The sequence below is a fragment of the Pistacia vera genome, unplaced genomic scaffold (genome assembly GCF_008641045.1).
Source record: "Pistacia vera cultivar Batoury unplaced genomic scaffold, PisVer_v2 Contig587, whole genome shotgun sequence".
Taxonomy (NCBI): Eukaryota; Viridiplantae; Streptophyta; class Magnoliopsida; order Sapindales; family Anacardiaceae; genus Pistacia; species Pistacia vera.
Window position 1 is genome coordinate 352,607 of NW_022196431.1, and position 5,867 is coordinate 358,473.

General features: G+C 38.4%; 1 long non-coding RNA gene across 3 annotated transcripts; it reads left to right on the forward strand.

Annotated features, from left to right (window-relative positions):
• Window positions 1-1,286: 1,286 nt before the first annotated feature.
• Window positions 1,287-3,068, forward strand: LOC116109653. 3 transcript variants are annotated; one of them, XR_004124789.1, is made up of 4 exons: window positions 1,287-1,469; window positions 2,447-2,487; window positions 2,570-2,741; window positions 2,856-3,068. It is a non-coding gene; the product is annotated as an uncharacterized LOC116109653 (long non-coding RNA). The 3 variants fall into 3 exon arrangements; XR_004124788.1 differs by having other exon boundaries at window positions 2,570-3,068; XR_004124790.1 differs by having other exon boundaries at window positions 2,447-2,455; window positions 2,570-3,068.
• The last annotated feature ends 2,799 nt before the right edge of the window (window positions 3,069-5,867 follow it).

A 5,867-nucleotide genomic window follows, 5' to 3' on the forward strand; every position in this document is an offset into this window, starting at 1 on the left:
ACAATGCGCAGGCCCTCGGTAATAAGTATTTATTTTTATTCTTTAGCATTTATGCATATAAATAATTAGATTAATTATTGCCTCTATATATCGAAGACCAATTTCAAATGATTAATTATAATTTAGAAAGGCTTTTTATCAAGTAGTTGCAAATTCAGGGCAGGTTATTGATTTTATTTGGTTATCAAGTATCACTTTAATGATGTTATACTAGAAGGTGGAATCCCGTTCAACAGGCCATATGGGATGACGACATTTGAATATCCGGGGACGGATCAGAGGTTCAACCGGGTGTTTTAATCAGGCTATGTCCAACCACACTACCTTGATTTTGAAGAAAGTTCTTGATGTTTACAAAGGATTTGAAGGGTTGAAAGTGTTGGTTGATGTTGGCGGTGGAATTGGTGTTACTCTTGATGTCATCACTTCTAATTATCCTCACATTAAAGGCATTAACTTTGATTTGCCTCATGTTTAGCTGATGCACCTACATATTCAGGTACCAAATTGCTTATTTTATTTGCTCATTACTGATTTTAGCTATAGTCTACATCTTTGAATAAAACAGGATCTTTTGTAATGCATCAATTGGGAGATCGTATGCAATATGGCATTAGTCTGATTACAATCCAGTTGTCAATGCTAATGCAAGAATTATCTTGATGTTTGTGTTCTGTAAATTGATGCACCAAAAACCATATGTAAATGGGCAGAGAATAAATGTTATGACGAAACTGAAAGGTTTGTGTTGCGGTGCAGGTGTAAAGCATGTGGGTAGAGATATAAATGGTACATATCATGCATCTGCTGATGAAGAGAAAGTGATGGCAAGGAAGCAGAAAGCTGAAAACAAAACACATGACAATGGCAATGGCAAGACTAATGGAAAAGCTGGAGAATCTGATGTTATAGATGTGGAGTTTGAAGAATTATGTAAAGCTATTGAGGCTAATCTATCTGTTGAACAAATGGTTGAGGTTATTGAAGCCAATGACTAAGACTCCTCTGCCGAGATCCCGTTGTTGTCACTAAATGGTGAGTTCAATTAGAACATCCACTAATTTACATATTTTTCATCTATATATAAACCATGTATGTGGGTTGAGTATCTCAAATAATGTATATTTAATGGAAGCTGAAGAAAGAATTGCTTTTTGCATGTTGAAAAGTTAGTATTATGATTCAATTATGTTTCTTTTGTTTTTTTTTTTTGTTTTTTTGGTTCATTAATGTAGTGGCAACAAATGGATATTGAATGTACTTTCTGGCAAATGCTTAGGGGAAGGCAGAAGCAAGATTATTATGCTGAAGCGAGGAAGGCAGAAGCTTCACCAATTTTAGTCGACCCAGAAAAAAAGTAGCAAACGGAGTTTCAGCAACATCCAGTGGATTAGCGTCAGAGGCGGAAGCATTTGAATCAGATCCAATTGACCCAGTGGAAATGCGGATACTGTTGCATCTAAACTAATGTAAGTTGTTGATTCTGCTCAGTAGTTGACCCCCAACACCAATTGAACCTGTCGTAGCCAGCCATCCCTTTTGTTTCGGGGAGGCGTTCAAGTTTATGTTTTTCTTTATAATTTCATGCTTAAAATTGGAGGCACTCAAATGCTGTACATTTGAAAAGACAATTAAAGCAACCTATTAGAAACGGAAAAATCCTGTAGAATTAGGCAAGACTCAGTTTGCAGACAGAAGAGAAAAAGAAAAAAGAAAAAAATGACAGCTTCAAAATATGTTTCAATTTTCTTTTTCACCAGCTTCAAGCTTACCCATTCCAGAGAAGACGAGTCTCTGCCAACTGAACAAGGTTTGATAAATAATGGTGCTGCTTATTTGTTTGGTTTCCTAAGCAGACCATGTGTTTGATAAATTGCCGCTTTGGAGTGGGGTTTTTATCACTCATTTTTCTAAGTGCACACTTTATCAAAAATTTCGAAATATTTTCTTTTTTATCGATGGAAAATATATGAAGTAGAAATCCATGACTATGCTTAGTTAGAAAGTACCGGAGCTTGAGAGTCAATTTTAGGTGCACTTAGTCTCACCCTTATGATTTTAGGCAGCTAATGAGTTTCTTATGCATATAGAGTGTGAGGATGAGCCACAAGTTCCGAAAATTCAGCTGGCCATGTGGGTATGGATGGATATGTAAATCCATGTTAAAAATTTAAAATTACGAGCTAAGTTTTGCATTGTGGGGATGAAATTAATTTTTTTTTTTTTTTCAATTGACTTTATTATTTATGTTAGTGTTGATGTTTTTTGAATGATTTACCATGAAATGGGTTTGATTGGTATTCAGTGAATTTCAATGATAGTTTTTTATCTATCATGTATTTACATAGTAAAGTCTAATTGAGTTGATTTTGGCATTTATCCTTTAAGAATGAAACATAAACATTTTCAAATGTCATTAATTTGGACTATTCAATATTTAATGCAGAAGCTACGGGTGAGTGGTGGGTTTGGAGGCATTGCATTAAGGTACTTGCAACATTTATTTTATGTTTACCTTATTTAGTGTCTCGTATAATTGTTCCTCTTGAACGGCGACCTCTGAATCTAGGTGGAACCCACATCCCAAGAAGTCCAAGATGAAGAAAATGGACTCGCTGGTGGTGATGGTTTTGTTAATACCGGGAGTGGGTGGAAACATTTGAAGACCAATTTGTCGATCTTAGAAAAAGCCAAGAGAGAAAGCATGATGAAGAGGACTTTGATTGTTTCTGGATTTCTGGGTTTGTTTTCAGCTTTGTTTCTTTCTCGGTTTTGGCAGCCGATAGAGATTGTGGTTGGGCCATTGATTCTTTCTACCGTTACAAAGAGTTAAATATTAAAGAATTTATTTGCAGAAAACCATTATCGCTCTCCTGGATGAAGCTTGGTACAGTTTGACTTCTTAAGTATAAATTGGTGCGTGACGCTTTATAGAATTGTTCCCATGCAGTTTGTCCTCATCCTGATTTTCTTATCTAAGCAGCATGTTTCCAAAATCAACACATGAAACATTTTCAACCAAGCTCTTTAAGAACTTTCGAGCCCACCCAAGGTTGGAGAAGGCTAAATTTTTGGAAATAAATTTTATCATTTCCCATTATGTTAAAATTGCATGTAATTTGTTCACAGTATTCTTCCATATGGATTCATTTTCTTATGTCTTCTCTTCTTTTTTTTTTCTTTTTTTTTTTTAATACAGAATTTTCAATTTAATTCCTCTCCATGGTTGCAATTAGATTTCTGGTGCACTTTTTTTGTTGACAATATGGGGATCCAATTAGTTTTTTTTTATTAATTAATATGATTCTTTATCTTTCGTGATCATGGGTTAATTCTTTTTGTTGTGATCAACTTTTTGCAATGTGTTTTTTTTATTGTTAAGGTTGGAGATTTTGGAACTTTGATTACAAGTTGTTGATACGAAAATTCGCACCAACCAGAGAGATCCAATTGACCTTGGTGGAATCGGAATAGATGTGAGCGTGATTACGGATAATCAGCGATGGATGAATAATAAATGTAGTAGAGTAAATGACAATGAGATTTTTAAAATGGTTCGGCGAGGCAAACTCTTGAGCCTACGTCCACTTTTCTTGTATTTGTTGTGAGAGCTTACAATAAGAGTTCTATTAAAATTTTGTAACCCATGTTCATCATTTCAAAGGGTTTATATAAAATGTTTGTACAAAGGAAAGAGCAAAAATAAAGGGATTACAATTGATTTGAAATGCAACTCTGATATTCTCGCAATTGGGCATTGTGATTGCGTAGAGATTGTTGTTAATCTGATCATTCCCGTAATATTTGGGATCCGAAGTTATTTGGGAATCGATTGAATGATTATTTGAATTGTTCGCGACTAGCTTGTGTTGGGTTGAGCTATATGTCAACGAGTTTATGCTGGGTCGGACAACTGGTAGAGTCGGACTAATTCGGGGTCGAGTTAATACCTCGCAAATCGCTGAGCTTGGTGGAAAAATCACACACAACATCTGCTCCCTAGTGTTTGATGCTCATTTTGGGCTTCGAAGACTATTGCTCAATTTGATATCAAGCTCAATACTACCAGCAGGTCACCAAAGATAGGTTCAGTCGAGCTTTAAGGTTCAACCTCATGTCTAGCCGACGTACTTCACACTTGGATTTTTATTTCCTATGATACCTGACAAACTCATAATATGAAAAGTTAGGGCAGTTATGTAAATTCCATGCGGTTAGGTCGCATTAAATGCGACAACCTTTGGCAGTCACGTTTTGTTGCACGTGGGTGACTATAGCTATCTATGTGTGGAGTCGAGGCGATGTGCGGCGACGATTATCATTATAGCAGTCTGATGGTTTGTCGCCCCTTGTGAATGGATGACACGTGGCCACGTCTAATGGCTGAGATTGCTCGACGAATGAAGGGTCGAGATTCACTGTAGGTCAACAGTCACGATTGAACCCGCCCTTTCGTCTCCCATGTAAGCCACTATAAAAGCTGGCAAAGTCGTTAGAATACTCACTCAACCCACAAAAATCTTCAACATCCTTGTTCACTCCGTTGCTATTTCATTGTCGTCACGGTGCTCTTTCTGGCTGGTTCTTGCACTCCTCTTGTTCCTGTACGGCTTCTTTCCCTTTCTTTATCAGTTTTTTCTAATTTTTGCATCAAAGGGTGGCCATTCTTGTGGCCACATTGAGTGTTCTAGGGCTTTAGTAGGGTTTTTTGGTGTGTCTCTAGCGGTCCTGGGTTTAAGGAGGGTTTATTACGGTGGCAGTCGAAACTCTGGGTAGGTCGCGTGCGTTCGTCGTGTGGCGTGAGCTATCTTGAATACTTGAACTGAAAGCAAGTGTGAATTGGTCGTCGAGTTTTTCGACCTCTAACACATGTTCGCTTCTGTTTCAAGTACCTAGAAGCGAGCTATAATTATGTCTTCTTCAAGCAATCACACAATTGATGAATGTTTGACTCACTCGCGGGCTCGACAGTTCATGGGGATATAACTCCCGAGGTCTCCGAGGAAATCATCGTGCAAAGCTTGGACCCCAACGCAATGGGCTCTTTTGATCGTGCTTCGATTTAGTTGGCTCAATCCAAGCGGTCTCTAGTTCACAAACTGCGAAGGGAACCATAATCCTTGATTACCATCAGGGATTTGGAGCGCATAATAGAGGTCTATGTACCGCAGTTTAATTTGATAGCTTTAGGGGACTCTTCTCGGAAGAATCCCCCCACCAGATGGGTGACAATCTCTGAGACCCTCCTGAGATGCAGGGTATCTATTCCCCCTCATTATTTTATTGACAACGTTCTAAGGCAGTTCAATATTGTTCCCCTCCAGTTGTCCGCGAATTCATATGTCATTATCATCGGTTTATATATAGCGTACATGATCGCTAAATTAGGCGAGCCATCCGTCGAGGAGCTCGTCCATCTGTACAGGCTCAAGAAAGGGAAAGACCAGACGTACTACCTTTCCAAGGCGAGGAAGGTATGTTTCAACGAGCTGGTTGATGTCCTGAAAAAGGTCCTGCATTAGGACTCCCAATTTTTCTTCTACGAAGCCCAGGAGACCGACATTTTTGCTTCAGAAGTGAGTAAGACTTCGACTTCCCGTGCTTGTGAGGATCGCTTTTGAGCTTTGTGTTCTAGCTAACTAAGTTACTTTGTTCTGCAGTTAACATCGAGCATAACTATCTCCCTATCGCGAGCTTGCAGAGGCTCCAACGTTTTAGCAACCTTCTCGATGGACAGTGTAACGTTAACGAGATCATTACGCTTCCTCAGTTGAGAGCATACAGCTTCTGTTGGGGTGACGCCAAGTTTCTTACCATTCTTGAAAATGGTTAAGTTATCGTTTGCTTGAGCTTAGTTTTCCCGCATG